This window comes from Thermobia domestica, chromosome 9 (genome assembly GCF_964235325.1).
Source record: "Thermobia domestica chromosome 9, izTheDome1.hap1.1, whole genome shotgun sequence".
In the NCBI taxonomy this organism is placed as follows: Eukaryota; Metazoa; Arthropoda; class Insecta; order Zygentoma; family Lepismatidae; genus Thermobia; species Thermobia domestica.
The window spans coordinates 102,730,781-102,751,514 of NC_137462.1; the positions used below are offsets into that span (position 1 = coordinate 102,730,781).

The 20,734-nt window shown below is 37.5% G+C and overlaps 1 protein-coding gene across 9 annotated transcripts in view; it reads left to right on the top strand.

Moving 5' to 3' along the window:
* Positions 1-20,734, top strand: part of LOC145694896 (uncharacterized) — a 136,975-nt gene that overhangs the window by 55,924 nt on the left and 60,317 nt on the right. The window contains exon 1 of one of the 9 annotated variants that reach the window (XM_081771630.1): positions 1,143-1,268. The exons of the other annotated variants lie outside the window; for them this stretch is intronic. The gene's annotated coding sequence lies outside the window, so the exon portion shown is untranslated. Of the gene's footprint in view, positions 1-1,142; positions 1,269-20,734 lie in introns of those variants that run through there. 9 annotated transcript variants of the gene reach the window in all.

The following is a 20,734-nucleotide window of genomic DNA, read 5'->3' on the forward strand; positions in this document are numbered from 1 at the left end:
ATTGAAAATTCTGTACCGCTGTTAAGAATCGAACCACACGACCACATGAAGGCATCCTACAATTTATTTATAGTTGAACAAAATATTTGGTGAATTTCGATCGTGTTTGCAGAGATAAACGTAATAACCAAGGTAGTTAAGACATGCTTAAAATTCAGTTGAAGTTTTGTAAACTAACCTTGGATAACAATCGCCACACTTAAAACTGTAGCTGAGACTTACCACTTTTTGTGACAGACCTCAAAATGAACGGAGCCTTTTCTTCCCACTTTTTTCTACCCAATAAAGTGTATTTCAGTTTTTCATCATGAACTAAATGGCTCTATTAATCTCAACCATACTTAGCGTGGTCGTTGGTTTATGAGAGAGGGAGAGAAAAAAATACCGAGTGAGACGTGCTACGGAAGAATAATAACCGAAAAACTTATAGAGGCCAGCGAAGCGAAGCTACACCTAAATATATCCAAACGTTTATGCATATACATTTGTTAGTGTTGTGCAGTTTCTAGAAAGCGCACGAAGAGTTACTTCCATGATGAATGTGGGGAAACTTTTGTTTTACTGTTAGTGTTGAATACTCTGTAATCATATTTCTTGGCGTAATATTCCACGAATGAACATAGTCAGCTGATGGCACAAGCTCAGTTGTGTTAGAAATGAACAGCGCTTCGGCTAACAAAGCCATTTTTTCGTTTGGCTTTTTAGACCGGAGTTGACCACCTTTTAATTGATGCAATGCTAAAATCTCGGTAATCCCAATAAAAATGGAGCTCTAGATTATGCGTACAAAAGTACACGGCTGCTCATCGGTTGAATACTGTCAAATGTTTCCATGATTGTTCTGTGGAACAAAGTAATTTCGCAGTAGGCTGTATAATTGGGGAAAAAAAAAATTGTAACTGAAAAATCTTTGCCGCTTTCAATACTTTCTGGATTCATTAGATCGGGAATAATTGACAGCGGGCAAATCCGTGTTTTTTTTGTTTTTTTTTTTCTTGGCGTACAATAAATTGGAAGTAAATGCTGATATTTTTCGATGTGACGAAAACAATACTTAATCAATAGTAGTGCAATGTGTGTGGGTGAGAATTTTGGGATTTTTTCCTGTAGATTAGTTAGCACACTGTCGATGTGTTGCTAGGAAACAAGAGATGAGCCCAGCTCTGGAGCGAGAAGGTTAGAACTAGAAGTAGGGACTATGCACAGACATTTGACAGACTGGTTGATTGTTGAATGGTTGATAGTAGTAACTTCTTTGAGCAGCACACGTGAGTAAGAGCTCCAGGAAGTAGCTAATAATAATACTTTTAGTTGTAGTCAACGATAGTCTTTGAGCGTTTTCTCTTTTCCTCCCGGTGGCAGTGATTCTCGTGAACTTCCTTTGAAAGTGGGTCGGTGTGTTGGGTATAGAGGTCGTTGAATCTGGGATTGTTATCGTGTGCGCGAATTCCGCTACTTCGTGTGTGCGGGGGTAACCTTCAAATGGCAAGTTTCTGTTTCATAATACACACATTTCATTCATATTTCGGTGAAGTTCGTGAAATCAAAAGCTGTTATGTCAAAGTAGTATGACTGCTGAGGAATAAATATGTAAGTCATAGTATACGTATAATTGTCGGTGTACAAATATGTGATTTAGTTTCATCTTCCGTAGTTACGTTATTCCGGAAACAACTATTTCAACATTTTTATAAAAGCCATTCATTCATGCAGACAGTTCTCCAGTTTTGTTCAAGTTTTCCTGATCGATGTATCTTATCTTCCGCATTGCTCTGTGGCACCCAGTTCAGAACTAATGTTTCGTACATCTCTTGAGGTTTTTTTTTTTTTTTTTTTTTAATTGCTAGTTGTGTATCATGAAGTTTCAAATCAGCGGCGTCATTTGGGGAAGGCAGGGGCTACGCGCCCCTGAATTTGAGAAAAACATACCTTGTAATAAATTGTATACTAATATAGTAATAAAAAACGTGAAACCCTTTATATCGATGAACAATCTGTCCCTCCTTCCCGTTGGCAAAATCTGAAATGACACTACTGTTTCAGATGTATTACCCATAATATTATTTCTTTTCTGTCGATATTACTTGTATTTGTTTCATCATATTAATAAATTACAAACTAATGGGCAGTCTAATGATTGTTGGGCTCAGATTTGTTATGGCTTATTAAGTTTCACTATTGAGCTATTATTTTCTATTCCTTTTATTTACAGAACCTCAGATAAAGCTGTTGATATATTAGAAATATTTAATATGAAACATAAGGAACATTTTTTCTTTTTCTTTTCTTTTTTTTTTTTTTTTTTTTTTTTTTTTTTTTTAGAAGAAACGTTTTAAGCTAATTCATAATGTACATAAATACAACAAACATTTCATTTGTCTCACGAAAAGCTAAAAACATGTTTACTTCGTTGATCTGGGCTACAATCCTATGAGACGAGTTACTGAGCTGTTTGCCACTAATGGAAAGTAAATCATCGACTAATGCACGAAAATAGACATGTATATTTGTGGCCAAATCATTTGCGTTTTGTGTGCGTGGCCCTGGGGTCGCGTCCTGGTAGGAGGCTTTCCTCAGATACAGTCCTGAATAATGGTTCGGATGTCACATAAAACAGTAAATCTCATATCATATACATAGTTTCGGTACTTAAGTTAACTAATTAAACAGAAGATGTATCCTGTCTGTCTCTCGCACGCTTTAATGTATATTTTGAATCATTATTCGCTAACATAAAGTGTACATACTCCATATTTTATTCTTTTAATTTGTTATTCCCCTATATGAGCCGTAGATCGAGCTCTCATATATATATATATATATATATATATATATATATATATATATATATATATATATATATATATATATGGTTAGCGTACGCGCCCTTGGCATTGAGAGACCCAGATTCGATTCCCAGTGTGAGCACATATGCTTCAAACCCCACATTAAGCCGCCCACGTCTCATATAGCCTCCCTTCTGAAGAGGGCGATAAATTACAATCCAGATAACGGGATGTAGATGTAGATTATATACTAGTAATGTTTTAAGTTCGAGTTGCCATTTTTTAAAAACTAAAGTATAGTCGTTCATTATCGTATTAAGGTATAACTTAGAGGACATTGCTTCGGATTAATTTTATTGACATTGTTTGTAGATGTGTGGCTCTCCATGTTTTTGCATATAAGTGATTCTAAAATAGTCTTCGATGAGCATATTATCTTCTGTGTATTTTAAGACACTTTTTTCAGAACCGCTTGATGCAAGTACATGAAAAGTAAATAATTCAGTTCCAGTACTTGTTTTAAAGTTCATTTTAGCACCGAGGCAATGAGAGAGATGCACCTACACACTATTGGTGCATTATAGTACCTACTACACATCCAGAGCTACATAGAAAGCACACGTTAGCCACACGGTTACTCGTGGTTTGTAAACCACTGTCTGAGTTTAGTGGTGATTAGTATATCAGGGTATGAACGTACAATTTTAACGATATTAAAACATGAATGATTTATTCTGATATTAGTAAAATCAAATGATCAGATTATACAGTACTTGTAAAAATAATATGTATATAACACAGACATGTACGGAAAATATTTCAAAGCAAAGGAGAATAGCTCGTGGGTGATTTAGGTTCTTATTTATGGAGGAGGAATTCATTTTTGTTTAACGTTCTGGCGCCATCGGAAAAATCTGGCTGCTTTGTGTGTTCGGTTTTATTACTGCTGTAGCTCGTTATTATACGTTAAGTGGAATCGAGCTATCAGTAATAGGATCTAAGAAGACTGAACTATACATCCTACAGTGAAATTCTTAAAGTTCAGAAAACAGTGGACACTTTCCTTTTTTTGTGATACATTTTATACACAGCCACAGCTATAATATACCTATATTTAAAGAAAAGTGAGAAAGTGGCGACTAGATGTACACTCATGTGAAAAATTATTGTCGCATGTCTATATTGTTGTAAGAATATAATTTGGTAACGAATTCGTCCGGTATTTCTTATAATGTTAGTATGTGTATAATCGGCAAAGACGTATGTGGCAAATTTCATGTCAAAAGAACAGTAAATAAGAACAATAAAACGAAAATAAAACTTTCTTGTCGATTTAGCAACATTTTGTTTTACTCATTCTAATTTTCATATTTATAATTCTTTTCCTATGAAATTTACCACAAATACACATTTTCCGATTATTCACATAGTATCAGTATTAAAAGTACCCTGCAAAATCATTATCAAATTATATTCTTACAAGAATAATATGCGACAATCATTTTGGGCATGAGTGTACTTTCAGGAATACAGTTACACTAAAGGATGAAGTATGGGAATCAGAGAATATTTAGTGCCTCCATTGTTGCTGTATTTTACAGGTATTTTCAGAATAAGTAATTGAAATACTACTGAAGTTCAGTAGGGCTCATCCTACGTTAGCAGAGATAGAAATTGTTTACGTTTATACTAATTAATAAGGGATTCAATAAATCGCACGCTTCTCTCTGGTTGAATCTCACCAAATTTCCTTGAAACCTATAACTGTATCAACTGACAAGACGAAAACACAAAATTCAATGGTAACACTACTTTTGCAAAGAAGGAAACAACCAAAAAAGGAGGCAATTCTGTAGAATATTGAACCCCAACAGCAGTCGCAATACAAGCTGAATACGAGGGCGCATCAAAAACTTCGTTCAGTCACTAGAAGAAATCCATTCTGAAGAACTCTGACACCATGATCATATTAGTCCTTCTCTACGTAGTCACCGTGCCTAGCGACACTTTTTTTTTTTTTTTTTTTTTTTTTTTTTACCAGTGGTTCTTCACTTTCCATAAGCCTCTTTTGTAGAAGTCTGCAGTTTGGTTTTGAAACTACAGCTCCACCTCAGAAATGACGTTATCCCTACTGTCCAAATGGCATCCTCTGAGTGGACGCTTCATTTCTGCGAAGAGAAAGAAGTTACTTGGTGCTAGGTCTGCTGAGTATGGAGTGAGACAATATTTCATATCCTAATTTCACTGCCTTCATGATGGATGCATGGGCGGAATGAGCTGGCGCATTGTCTGCTAACAGCAGCATCCCCTTTGTGACCAATCCACTACGTTTCTTCTTCAGTTCCTCTCGTAACGTAGTTAGGAGATAGGAATAATGGGTACTAGTAATAGTTTGCCCCTGTGATATTTTATCTGTCATGATAGCCTCTTCATAGTCCCAGAAAACGGAAAGCATCACCTTGGCGGCAGACTTTTCCACTTGTGCTTTTTTAGGAGTGGGAAAGGAGGGGTGTTTCCATAGTTCGCTCGTTTCTGGGTCATAAAGATAAACCTAACTTTCATCCATTTTCACTAGTCTGCCGAAAAAGTTCTCTTCATCCACCTTACAGCCATGTAATATTTCTCATGCAGCGTCTTCGCGATTTCTCTTCTGGAAAGGTGTGAGCAGTCGTGACATCGGAGTTGGTTGTGAATGATATTCCAGACAGACCCATAACGCGTACCTTGGTTATCCTCCTGTCTTCCATTGTGATCTTTTCAGCTTTCTCCGTCAAGGCGGCATCATCAGATCTAGAGGCGTCCACGGTGGTCATGGTCCAGTTTGGAATTGCCGTTTCCACTTGAATACCATCTCCTAGAACTTTTTTTTTTTTTTTTTATCCCCATTGACTTCTTTCATCTCTTCGTTGGATCTGCTTTGCTGATTTTCCCTGAAGATTGAGGAACTTATGACACTCCGTGCTTCAAGCTTGTCAATTATCGTACCTTCGGCGATTTACCTGAAAAAAAAAAAAGTTCTAAGGAGTCCAGAATTCGCATGATTACCATATAAGGACCTAACTATAAAATTCATGTCCGAGGGGGGTTCCTAGTTCGCCACCTTCTAGGAGATGGCACGAACTTTTTTGATACTTCCTCATATATTTTATAGTGTACAGCTGTAATGACATTGGTTACTTGGTTCACGACTTTTGTTCAGGTTTGGGTGTTAAATGTTCAGATCCGGCGTCCCAGACAGACCGAATGACCCGCAAACAGCCGAAATATCAGCTCAACAACATTCCTGAAGGCTTTTATACTGGATTAATGATGCCCACTACTCGAGCTGGGAATATTCACCTGTTTCACTTCCGATATGACATTTCTTAGTCAATGTATCAATGTAGAGTCAAAAATCATATATATTTATTTCATTAATAGTTAACAATTGATTGACTAAAAAAAGGTGATATTCCTAAAGAAATATATCATTCAAGATCTGTCCAGAAAATAATGTCACCAAGTCCAAAAGTATTTTATTAAAAAATGTTTACATAATAATAATAATATCTTTACATTAAAATTCTTTAAAATATTGTCCTCCTACGTCGATACATCTTTGTCAACGGGATTTCTAATCTGTGAAGACGTCCTGGAAGACCTGTTCAGAAAGTGCGCGTAAAACCGTTTCACAAATTGCTTTTCACGTCGTCAATTGTTCTGTAACGATGTAATTTCAGGGGAGACTCAAACGAAAAAAAAAAAAAAAAAAAGTCTACGTAAGCCAAGTCAGGACTGCAGGTGGCTGGGGTAGATTTGGCCAGGTAGTTGTCAGACGGAGGCAGTGAGAGCTGGCAGATTGTCATGATGAAGTTTCCAGTCGCCGCTGATGTCTGCTCTGACGCGCCGGATCCTTCCTCTCAATCACTTGGTCACTTCTAGTTACATTTAAACAGTTGTCCCATTAGGTACAAACTCACGGTGGACGATCTCCCTGATGTCAAAAAACAATGAGCATGGTCTTAATCTTTGATTTGCTCATTCGATTGTTTTTTGGGGAGAGGGGTCGCCGAAGTGTGTCACTTGGCACTTTGTCTCTTCTCTTTCAGGTGGTGCTGGAATATCCACGTTTCATTTTTCAGGTCGTACTGGAGTATCCGCGTTTCATCATCCGTGATAACATTGTACAAAAAGTAAGGATCATTTTCTCACATTTCCAAAACGTCTTAACAGATTTCCACTCGGCGAGATTTTTGGTCGTCGTTCAAAATTTTCGGGACAAGCTTCACGCACACTTTTCTCATGTGCAAATTCTTGGTCACGATCTCGTGGACAATATTTATGGAATATTTAACATCTCGACTTTTAAACGGACACTCATTCTACGGTCTGCTTACAAAAGTTCTTTCACCGAGTCATACTTTCATAGTTTGAGGAGGTTGACCGTCGTCCAGTGCGGTTGTCGACCTCTTCACGGCCTTCCTAAAACGCCTTGTTTCATCTGTAGACTTACTGAGTTTCACACAAAACTTAATCGCATATCTTTGTTCCAGTGAGCGGTGCACCACGACTTGTCCAAGAGACTAAACAAAGGTTTACGAAACCTTCAAGGGCTCGGTGACAACTGGGCAAGCACTCCTCTGTAATTAACTAGGCCATCATTGATCCCGGTGGATAGATCGCGCTGCGATGTGCAGTCGCTTCACTATAAAATGTATGACATTACTTTACAGACAGACCTTGTATAACACACTCAGTGGAGTCTTGTATGCTCAATTGAAGTAAATGTTCATAAAATATGTAACAACGGAAGACTCCGCAAGATCCTTGAAATTTATTAGTTGAAAGTGAAAAACAATCGAAGGATATGAAACGCGAAGAAAGTTGTGTAAACACACCACATACTGTTGTACAAGTTTTCAGCATTTATAGTTTTGTGAAGATATCGATTGAATTTCCTGTTGGGGAATCACACCGTATACTGTCAATCGGGCGACGAAGCGAATGTGTTCAAATCAGTTCCAGATATGCTTAATTGAAGTGATGTTTCGCTGCTGATACTAAGATCTTATGGACGAGCGTTGTTATGTTGGAATAGCTGTTTCTCTCGTCACGTGATATACCAATCCCATGGACATATAGCAATAGCCACTGACCTTTCTACAAATACCATACGTGGGTATCCATTGTGACGTACTGTTTTGTAATACTCGGTGTGGGTATAGTCTTCCCCGCTAATGTAGTGGCTAGCACTTGTGCCTTTGGTGCACATGATCCCGGGTTCGATTTCAGATGAAGGAAGAGAAAACAATAATTTCACAAGTATTCATTTTCATTAATCATCCGTCTCTTGTATCCCTAACAGCATAATCGTGGAACATTAATCTAAAAAATTCATTTCATTTCGGGATTTGTGTAATACTCTCACTGCAAGAAATTTGCCCAATTTGTTACAAACTTTGTTGTATACAGGATGAAGTGATAAAGCAGTCATTTCTATCATTTCAAATATAACCGGGCTATATCGTAAGTGCAGGTGTAGGCTGTAGGTCGTGGTATTTTTCTATTTTACTTTATCTTATCATTTTTTAAAGCATAATTTTTTTGTGCAAAAATAAAACTAGTTTTTCGCACGAAGTTCAAGACCTATTGATTATAGACCTATTATTCAAGGGAGTGGCCGCTAATAAACTTCAGACAGTATTACAAGACACTAAGCTGGAATGATTTCAGGAAGAAAGGTATAACAGGAGAAGAATTCTAGGACAAAACTTTAAGAAGAAGACTTACCGAAAACATTGGCCCCATAAAGTGGAAAAAATGGAAAGAAAGAACACTGCTGATAAGAAAAGTTGATTTAATTCGTAATTCTCCTATAGCTAAATATTGTTGTGCATTATAGGGTTATAGTGTTGATGTGTACCCTAAACTTGTTAATCCACGCATTACCTAGGTATTTTTTGTAGGGGTATTTTGTGCCCACCTGTTAAGATTGAATATATCTCGCAAAGGAAACTAATTAGAAACTCACAAAAATCTACTGGGACTGAAGTGAACAGTATATCTAGGAGTGACAATTCTAAATGTCAGTCTTATCTCCTACCACGGGGGAGGGGCTACTTTGTGCCCACCAACTTAAGATAGCAAATTTATAAGACACACTTACGTGAAACTCTCAAAATGAACAGTACACGGAACAAGACTAACCGTCAAATTCAGAAAAGGTGGGATGCTGCTATTTATTAGACTGCCATCTAGGAGTGACACTACTAAATGTCATTCACATGTCCTACCAATGGGGGGAGGGGGAAGGTACTTTATGCCCACCAACTTAAAATAGCAAATTTTATGAGACACACGTAACGTTCAATTTGAACGACCGTAAGGTACACGCTTTAGCTAAACATGTTGAGGAATAACTTTTTCTTACAATTAAAAAAAAATGATGATTAGAAGAGTAATTACAAAAAAATATACTGAGATGGGCACAAAGTACCCCCCCCCCATCCTCCCGTTGGTAGCTCGAGGGTTAATGACTACAAGAAAATTTACGATATAAAACACTGTGTTAATTATAGTCAACTAAATTCTTACCATCGCTTACGGGTAAATGTAGAATTAAGTTGGAAAAAAAAAAACGCTAGATATTCATGAATGCGAATAGTGATAACCCACTGGGTAAACAACAAATCAGTCGCACACTTCAGAACATACATTCAGATCATGTGGCTTTTGGAATCTTGTTTTAAGTCAGAGACACACAAATTATTTCTGCCGAGAACAAAATGAGATTAGTTTCATTATAGAAAATGAAGTCATTAATGAACTTGTCGCGGACGATTTTAACAGGATTGCCCTGAAACCATACTATAAGCTATTTGATAGAGGATTGCGTGACAGAAGCTCGACACCATTCTCCTCTTCTCGGGGGACAGGACACTAAATCTTCATTCCAAAGCTCTTGACGGCTTCTTGAATCATTCAGTGCACACCGCTATTCAACGTTTAGCAGTGGAAAATGAACACAGAAAAGTTTGTTTTGTTAGGTTGCTTATATGGAGTGGCCTATGTGTAAAATAATTCAAATATGTAATTTTCAAATTGAGACGAGAGGAATTAATACTAAAGGATAAACACGAAGTTGTTAAATTCTTTCCGGCTGATAACTGTTTTATTTCTTCTAAACGAAACTTCCTTTGTTATTAAGAAGTGTAGTACTATTCTGAAATGTTGATCAGATACAAGCTCAAAAATGAATCATAAAAGTTAAGGGATAAAAGTGCACTAGGTATAGGTTTCAATATTTATTACCTTGCCTTAATATGTGATATATGGTTTACAAGTTTATATATATAAAATGTTTGTTTAAAAGTTTCTTACTGACCTTTGATTCATTTACCTTTGAGAATGAAATAGAAAGGAACGTAGGAATACTTGTTTAAATGTTATTGACAATTTTTGACGTTGAAATTAGTGACAAAAACTTTTTTTGGTGTTCTTTTAAAACCAGTTCGGTTTTCTATCAAACTAGTTTTGATTTTAAAACCAGTTTGGCTTTCTATCAAAAACTTCTTCTCTTTTGTTAACTTGATTGGAAATTATAGTAACCGCAACGATCAGATAACTGTTTTACATCACGTGTAATAGATCGGAAGATATCGGTACGATTCATGGAGCTGCCTTTGGAACGCACACGTGAGAAAACGTCAAACAGCAGAAGTGCACCACTAACAATGTTGCCAAACTTTGAAGAAATGGTGAACGAGCGACGAAAAGCAGCACTTAGAGAGCTAGAACATGAACGGTAGCTGCTGTTATTCTAATTAAACGGTAACAACAATAGCAGCGAAAATATAACACAACGACAATAACAGTAACAAGGATTTAACAAAACGAAACATAATAGCAATCCGACAACACTGTACCCTCCGTAAAATACGAGTGACGAGACTGGCAAAATTTCATGAATGGGATTGACAACCGGAACACACACTCGTCCTATTGATTTGTGAAATCAGTAGATCTAGGCCAAACTTCACGACTCGTTGCGATCACTATAGTACTACAAGAACAAGATACCACTTCGGCGAAAATTACACTGGTTTCAGTAATATATACACTCTTTTGGGGAATATGGAAAACGTTTTCGGTGAGAAATCGAAATAGATTTTGGAGAAAACCGAAATGTCTGTTACAAGGAATGTTCAATAAATTTATCAACGGTATCTTCTCATTTTGACTTACGGAACAGTCTTACGGAGGTCGAAGCATTCTTGATGCGTGCATGGTGTTTAAACTACTAAATCAATTGTGTTTAGACAGTTATTACAAAAAAGGAAACCATTTTGAAGAGGAAAATTAAAGTTAAAATCTTGATTTTAAATCCTGTGCACAATATGACTATCGTATTATGAATTAAGTTCGGGTCAGGCAGCTCTAATGGGCTCTACGTCAATTATATTCTCACGATTTTGTAGAGGTATCATCAGGAAATCTGAGAAGAGAAAAATTGGCAAGATTGTAGCAAAAGCCAGCAAATATGGTATACATATAGATTGAATAAAAAAGTAGTGGGATCACTTATTATGTTAAAGGGCTTTGACTCAGCAGTACAAGAGTTTTGTACTTGAAATGAAATGAAATCTTTGTTTTACGTTCCACGATTATGCCGGTTAGGCTAAAGGAGACGGTGATGATGAGACGAGTGAAATGGTGGAATGAAGAAAGTAGGAGGAAACGGGAGAACCCCGAGAAAACCCACGAGCACGGTGTTTGTCCACCACAAAGTAGTTGTGTACTTATAAGAGAATTTGAGGCGATGAATTGTGACGAGGAGTAAAGACTGTGTGTAATTCAGTCAAAAGCAGCAGTTCCGTAGAAGAGGAAAGTGCAAACCCTATAACAATATGTTTCGGAAAGACGAACAACGTGCGTAGATCAAGATAGAACTGGCACGTAGGCACAGTGCACAACAGTGTTTTCATATACATCCATTTGCGGAACTTCGAGACAACCATTTCGCGGGAAGCACTACGTCTCAAGAAAAGCCTTCATCTGTGATAAAGACAGATAGAAACTAGAACAATGTTGCCATTACTTTTTATCCATGCTTTGTATAATATATATATTTAAATTCTTGCATCCACTACGTTCCTCAGATGGTCTCTTCGTTTCGACGTAAGGTTTACGTGGTTTAACCCTTTAACCGCCATGAGGCTCAACGCTATGCATCACTGTTTTTATAAATTTGTGCACGTGACTATTATGGATGCCTCACACTTTTTTGTTTGTTTTCAAAGATTATGCACATGCAATACGCAGAATTGGTCCAAATAAAATGAGAAAAATAAAAATTACGTTTTGGCCCTAGGGCCAATTTCGCTAATACATTGTGGCAGTTAGAGGGTTAAATGTTATTATCAAGACATAAGTTTTCCATGTAAGATGTGTTTCCTGGACTGATACAAAGTGGCAAAGCTTCCTGGTTACTTTTATGGTTCAATTATCTTTTCCTAACACTTTTTGGCCTTGTTTTTCACAGATTCTCCCGTGTTGGATGTATCAATTGTGAAACAATGAAGCGTATTCAAAATTAATGTCAAAAACCACTTTTTAGTTGCTCGATAAGAAGAGAAAATGCCAGTATAACTTTACTTGTATGAATATTCAGTAGCGATAATAACAGTGGCCTACATATCTAAGTAACAAGTCTTCCAAGGTGTTGAACAAATGAGTTCCCTTTTTGTTATCACCCAGCCAAGACGTAGTTAACGATAATTTACACTAATTGTTTGTCGCTTTCATTGAAACGTTAAAGCAAATAAGATCGTGCTTGTGTTGTAACAGCGTTTGTGTAATATAAAAGGTTTTAAAAGATGAACGTGTAATTCATACTGAAAACCGTAATTGTTAAAAGGTAAAGATAAATTATTATTTATGAATATACTGAGAGAGAATATAATGAATGAAGAAAGAAAACATAAACATTTTCATTCATCCACGGCCAATGGCATATTTCTTCTCTTTCGTTTATGTAGTTCATGGTTCCATTCTTGGTAAGATTCAGATCCATTCATGGGATATAAAGTATAAATTATACATATTCTCTCAAACAAGAACAAATCCGAGGTATCATAAGTTTTTCGATTTTCTAGCCCTCTTCCTTACTTCTACACAGTGATGATCTCAGGGATGACTCGGAGAATTTGTCCGGAGCTATGAAAATACTCCTGAACATTTCTCCGATCGGGCTCAACCTGGATTACCCACGTACTACGTTCCGTGTATATTCAGATCTTCAGCATCACATTGAATGGCTTTCCAGGAATTGGAGTACGTAATATTCCCCTCGCATTCATAATATATGTTTTTAAAATTCAGTAGTAGCTTGATTAAACGAACATCTGAGATAACAATTATATTTTGTATTGCAGATTCCATATCTTTAATCTTGTGTCATTTTCTAAAATTTAAAGTTTCGTGCTTCTTTTCTGTGAATTCAGAAGTTGATGTAATATAGAGGATATAATACCTCTAAGTCTGTGGCACATAGTTTATCATTAGTTTCTAGATGAATGACATTTGCATTCAGAATGGAAATTTGTTTGTTCTGTCCAGTGAGAAAGTCGATTTAAAGTTATACTTTACCTTGTCAGTCGCGTTTGACTTTGCCCAGTTAAAAATAGGAAGAAATAACGCATTTTAACATTTAATTCTGTAAAAATGGCGGTAAAGATATGTCTTTCGAACCCCATGACAAACTGTTTCTTCCACGTACGTTTATCGAAGAATCAGATATCAATCCAAATAAACTGAAAGTAAATTCTATATAGTGAATGACTTAAGAGGCCCCATCACGGCAAAATTAAAATACACTTATCGTTCGATTTTCACCATTTAGAAAACCTGCATTTGTTTTCGCGTTTCTAAATGGCTGCAAACGGAAGGTTACTAGGCAGGGTTGGCAAAAACCATGGTTTTTATTGAAAAAAAAAAAAACGGTATTTTGGTTTACACTTTTTTTTTTTTTCTTTTAAATAATTTGCTCTATGTATTTATATCACATACGGACAGAAACACGTTTGTTTCGCCTTGGTATTATTACGCAGCAATCGGGTTATGCTGGAAGGTTTCACATGAGGTTAAAGCGGAATCCAAACAGCTTCTCCGCTTACATCCGAGGGAAATTATCCTCCATTTGAACTCGAAGCCGGGACTAATTTGCTACAAATGCGATACGTCTGCCGACTCGCTCACGAAGGACTCCTGATAAAAATACGTTGTACTAATCTTTACATACTTGTTAATATAACTGTCAAGAGTCATTTCAGAAGGACAATAAACAGAATTACATATGGACAATTTCAAAATACTGCAGAGTACACAAGAACTAATTTAGTTCAAATTAGTTAACTACGACTTTAGTCCAAGTTAAAGAAATATAGCAACTTAATTTGCATATCAATAAGAAAAGTGAATAAAAAATACGAATTATTTAAGTCCACTTTGGCTCTGACCCATTTATACATAAATAGATACCAAAGATACTTCTGATTACAATAAATGCCTCTCGTGGAGTTTTTATGGCCCCCCCCCCAAAAAAAAATACGGCAATTCCATTTATTTTAAACATTATTAAAAACTTAACAATATTTAGAATTTTCCTTCGATTGCAGTTGCATAACAGTAATAAACTATAAAAAATATCACAAAAGGAATATTCATAAACTTATTAAAAAAAGTTGCTTTCGTAGTATAATCTCTTTGAGTAATGAATAGGGAATTTAGGTCTGAATATAATACGCATAATATACGGGAGTGAAACTAATATTTCACAAATGTGTGTTCATCAAGATTTTACGAACACTTATATTTTTACTAAAATTTTTCGCTTTTTGGTGATCACAGATGGTGATCAGATAAATGGAAACACCTGTAGTTGGCAACACGTCAGATGTATGGGTTGACAGTGGTGTCGTGGCACCCGCAGCGCCGGACCGCTGGTGGTGGTGTGTTAGGTCGGTCTCCATACTACGTCAGGCGCAGTGGAACAGCAGTGTCCAGTGGCTGCAGCAGACGGAGGTAGTGTAAAATGGGAGACCTCTCGGATTTTCAAAGAGGGCAAATTGCTGGTACGCGGTTATGTGGAGTGAGTGTGACGGCAGTGGCTACTATGTTAGGTGTGTCGCGTGGGACAATGTCGAAGGTGATGACGGCTTACACAACACACGGGGAAACCACATCGGGGAAGCGGAACAGTGGGCGGAAGAAAATCATGAATGACAGGTCACGCCGGGTATTAAAGCGCATTGTCACGCAGAACCGTCGTGCCACTGCGGAGCAAGTGACGGAGGAACTCAATCAGCACCTCCCCCACCCTGTTTCGATCACAGTCCGCCGCGAATTACATGCCATGAACTTACGGGGTCGTGTTGCACGGGCCAAACCGCTCATCAGGAACCATAACGCTTTCGCACGCCGCAAATGGTGCCGCGACCATGCAACTTGGACCGTTGAGGACTGGAAACGTGTGATATGGTCGGATGAGTCATCCTTCACCCTATTCCCAACCACGGGCTGTGTGTGGAGAACGCCCAAAGAAGCTTATGATCTGCAGTGTCTCCGCCCAACTGTGAAACATGACGGCGGCTCGGTGATGCTGTGGGCCGCCATATCATGGTTTTCATTGGGTCCTGTGGTCACACTTAGCGGACGAATCACTGCCAACGATTAGTCGCAATTTTAGGAGATCACTTGCATCCTGTGGTCCGGATGTTGTTCCCGGACAATGACGCCATCTTCAAGGATGATAATGCACCCATTCACACAGCTGGCGTTGTTGTAGCGTGGTTTGAAGAACATCGGGATGAAGTTCAACACCTCCCCTGGCGCGCCCAATCCCCAGATCTCAACATAATTGAACATCTGTGGTCCGTCTTGGAAACACGACTCCGGCGACGATTTCCACCTCCATCCTCTCTCACAGAACTGGCCGATGCCCTGCACGAGGAATGGTGTAAAATTCCGCTTGCTACCATTCACGACCTCTATGCCTCCATCCCACGTCGCATCAAGGCTGTTCTGAAGGCGAAAGGTGGCCCGACACCATATTAATCTGGTAAGTTGCAGTTTCGTTCAGGTGTTTCCATTTTTCCGATCACTATCTGTATATAACAGTTGGTTTAAACCAGCCAACCCTGTTACTAGGTGACTCGTGATAACGGTACCTCAAGCAAAATAATATTGTCTAGTGCGCTCTTGTTCCACATTTGGATTATCTTTTATCTATTTGAAGATATGATATATAATTACTGTAAAATTAGCGGTATTTTAGTTTTGCAGTGATAAGGCCTCTTACGGAATTTCTCAACATTAAGCAGTAATCACCATGAGAATCAGACGAATTATTTAGTTAATGATTATTGCACTTATTATTACAGTAGAGCGTCGATTATCCGAACGTCGGTCAACCGAACGACCGCTTAACCGAACTGTGTACTCGCTTGCAGCTGTTACTCTCCCACCCTGCCGTCCATCATCCCCCTCACTCCCAAACCAAATTTCCCACAGTAGTCGCCGCACTGAGCCACCGCTGGCGGATCATTGCTTCTAATGGGACCTTCATAAGGCGCTGCTGACCGGCCAAGCCGCCAGTCGATGTGTTTCAACAATCAGCACACTTCTGTCGGTTTGGCACTGGCTGTAGAAGTACAGTCCAGTACAGTGCAGTACAGTACAGTTCGATTATCCGAACAAACCAGTTTTCCGAACACCCATGTCCCCCAGTTACTTCGGATAATCGACGCTCTACTGTATATTCTTTTTTATTGTGAATCATCATGGTAACCCGTAGTATACTTACAGATTCAACGTGATTTACTTCAGTTATTGTGACGTAGAAGAAAGTGTGACGTGTGCGAAAAGTAACTTTATATATTGCAAGAAATGTAATTTCCGATTATTCGCTGCAAATTCAGTCGTATCTGACTGTAGAACACAGAACCTAGCGTGGAACAGAAATGCAGTTCACACAAAATAAATCAGAAGTAGTGTACGAAATAGTCGAGCGATTTGAGTGAATAGTTCGTTAGTCATGTGTTCGTATGTTCAAATCCTGGAGAAGGTCTTTTTTTTTTTCAAACTCCTAACCTACCCGGAGACTCAGAACATTTTTTTTAAATAACCTTTTGTCAGCACTGATGATCATCTCGTCATAGGGCTTTAGTGGTTTTTCTAGACTTACATGAAAGGATTTTAACTACCTAACAGTTTCTGTGTAAACTTAAAGAACTGATTAGCGGAGATGAGAGGTTAAAGTATTGTATTTCTAAACAGAACATCTGCATTCGAGTCCCATACTTTAACTTTTTAACATACTTCAATTTCAACTCATACTCAGTGTGATAAGCAAGATCTTTTGTGCAGAAGGAAAGAAATGTTGGAAAGACGGGGAATCGAAGTAGAACTATAAATAGAGACAAAGATTACAAATTTACTTCCTTCAATTGTTCCAGATTCGATATTTTCAGTTTATTTCAACCATTTTCTAACTCATGTATAATCAGAGTTTCGCTTTCTTTTCATATGCAATATGTGAAATAATGCATTATACACACAACGAGTTAATAATATCTTTGATATTCAGCACTCATTGAACAACACACTCCAAACAGTAGAGATTAATCTTAAAGTGGAGTTTTTTTTTTTTTTTTTTCGCTTATCGGTTGCACAGCAAAAGCCTGTTCAGTGGTCCATAGGCTTACCAATTGCATGGAAAGTTACGTGTAAGTTGCGTTGCATTCGTCCTGGCTTTTTTGATAGTAGCAAAAGTACTGTACTCGACCTAATGGAGTTATGAGCAGGCAGGGTTTCAGCTACTTTTGTCGCTGACTGTGTAAAGAATCGAAAAGGGAAATGCGTTGATCAAGTGCTGTATTAGAGAGTTGGCGTTGTTTAAAAAAAAAAAATAAATACCATTTATTAATGTAAAAATGACACTAAAGATGTCTTTCGAACTCTACGACAAGCAGTTTTCGTAACTGAATACGTAACTCAGTTGTATCTCTGTTACAGCCGGTTAATCTGATATATGATACTTCGATAAGTCGGAGTGGAAGAAACAACAGTTTCTCATGGATTCTGATAGGCATCGGAGTTGCTAGCTCAAATTTTAATTTATGTGAAACCGAATGACTTTGGATCAAAAGATCCAATATATTTCAGGCAAACATTTTCTTGTAGGCCTTATATCTGGAGAACTACATATAGTGTAACCAAACCTTAACTTTCACTTAACTCGTATGATGTGCTTATTCCACAAAAAATACGTAAACTTGATTTAGGGGCCGTTCAAAAATTTTGTCCAAAAACTAATTATTAGCCAAGATCACAATCTTTTGATCCATTTTTTGGATCAGTCCTTAAATTCTTGTTTCTGTCCCCTTTCTGTCCTAGCCAAAATAACCAGGTTCGAAGTTATGTACTTAATTGTGGTGAAATATACGAGGAAAGCCAGAAACTTTACCGCAGTAGACATGAGCTAGGAATCTACGGTTTGATCCACGGACTCCCTCGTTGCTCTATATATAATAATAATCGGAAATGACCAATGTTAGTGCCTAATCCATAGTTTTCGGGATCGCTCAGATGAACAGTGACATTTCCGATCCGGTTTTAATCCAAAATCAGCCCCGCCACTTGGGAGAAGGGGAGAAAGAGATATATAAAAATTATCGAAAATGGTCACTGTCAGTGTCGAATTTATAGTTTCTGGGTCGCTTAGGTAAACAGTGATACTTTCGATCCCGTTTAAATTCAATTCAACCCCGCAACTTGGGGGAAGGGGAGGAAGAGAGATTTAAAAAGATCGAAAATGACCGGTGCTGAATCCACATTTTGGGGGGGGGTCGCTGAGATGAACGGTGACACTTCCGATGCCATGGCCTGCAACATTATATATATATATAATATAAATGATCGAGACCAATATTAGTGTCGAATCCATGGTTTTCGGGGTCGCCGAGATTATCAATGATCTTCCGGAGCTGTTTAAATTGATGCATTAAAAACAAAAACAACATATTTCACGGGTACTAAACACATGAGATACGGAGTTGTGCACTTAAATTTTCATTTCAACCCAGCGAAGCGGGTAATATATGCTAGTTGGATAATAAAATGGGAAAATTTGTTACACAGCTTGAATAATAGTGTTTCGAATTCGTTTTTGTGCAAATGAGAATTACCACGTATGATAACAGTTCGTTGCTGAATGATATTGCTTTATTGTAAGGAGATAAGAAAGTATCCAAAGGTTGATCAATATTTTTGTGTGAATGCGTGGTGTTTCTCGGATGAAACCTTGCTTGTGGCAATGAGTATGTCGTCAGTTTGAGAAACGTCGAGTCGACGGGAGATGTTCTCGTTACTTGTTACCATAGAAACGCAGAGCCTAGACCTTTTATGCTGAAAGCTGGTGCAATGAGAAACGAGTAGTTGTGCTTATGTACAGCTAATTACAAAACATTCACCCGTCTATTTTGGTTCAATTTAAAAATAATAATTTCACAATGAGCCTTGACCTAATTAAGTCACTGATGTTTAGATAGAAGATCATTTTGTATCATAATTTGATCAATGTATTCGAGCTGTCTTTTAATTCACACAGAAATAAAAAGAAGCAACAGTTTCTTACGAAGCCGTAGTTTTTTCAGGGTGTAAATAATAATAATAATAATAATAATAATAATGTGATTGATTAGTGCTCTTTATACGCTACACTCCTTCCTACTTTAGGGCCTAGCGCATGCGCCTTTGATGCACGAGAATCCAGATTCAGTTTCTGGTAGGAGAGCATCGAACGCATTACTCCCCACTTTAAACTGTAAGTTTCGTCCCAAATAGCCTCGCTGCTGACATTTCAAATCAATTAATTGCTCTTCTTTTTCCGATGAAGTTTTCTCTACCAAAGTTTTTTTTTTTTTTTTTTTTTTTTTAACCATGTGGAAAAGCGCATATAATTGGATGTACTAGATACAGTGTACGCTAGCTGTATAAAAGGATATGAGTATTAGGAAGAATATATCGATTCTTATGTCGAAAGCTGAGACAATAAAATGCTAGATGAATTACTACTATCTCTAGCATTCTTTTATTATATATCAAATAGGGTGTACTGTCTCGTACTGTACTTAAAGAAAATTACGTACTTCTGGTTTATATGATTACTTTTGCCGGGCATGCGTAGTTTTTTTTTTTTTTTTTTCTTAGTTTAACGCCCCACGTTATGCTCCAAGATTGAGAGAGACGGGAATGATGATAATGCACGAAATTGTGGAATAAAGGAAGTGGAAGAACCCCTAGAAAACCGATGCCTATAATGTTTGCCCATCACAAAACCCACTTGACATGAGCTTGCATCAAACCAATCTACCATTGAGCATTCGTACTTGCAGTACCAAGGAGTTTTGTTTTAATTTGTGAAATTGACCGTTCATATGGCGGAAATTTATCCGAAGTAGAAAATAGTCTCAAACAATCTTACTGCTTGTAAGTGATTTTTGCATATAGCAAACACTTTCCCAACTCAACAAAATTCTTTCCAGGATATTCTGCTGTAAGAAAGTTTTAGTATATTAATATTTTGTCTATAATTGGTTCCTGATTGAATTAAATATTCATAACATTGTGTTCCAGATACTTGCGATTCGTTATACAATAGTAAAAAAATGACATAAAATTAAATTTTTAAGGTTACATCCCACAGTAATGCTCTTTAGGCTAATAGAGATGAATGATTAATGAAAATGAATCCTTATTAATTGAATTCATAGGGTGATAAGTAAAAGGAAACGGAAGAATCTCGAGAGAACTCACGTAGCCGGGAATCGACCTAGGAACTCGTTGCACCGGAGGTGAGTGTTGTACTATTAAGGCAGCATGGCCCCCAAGTCACAATAGTCGAGTCCAAT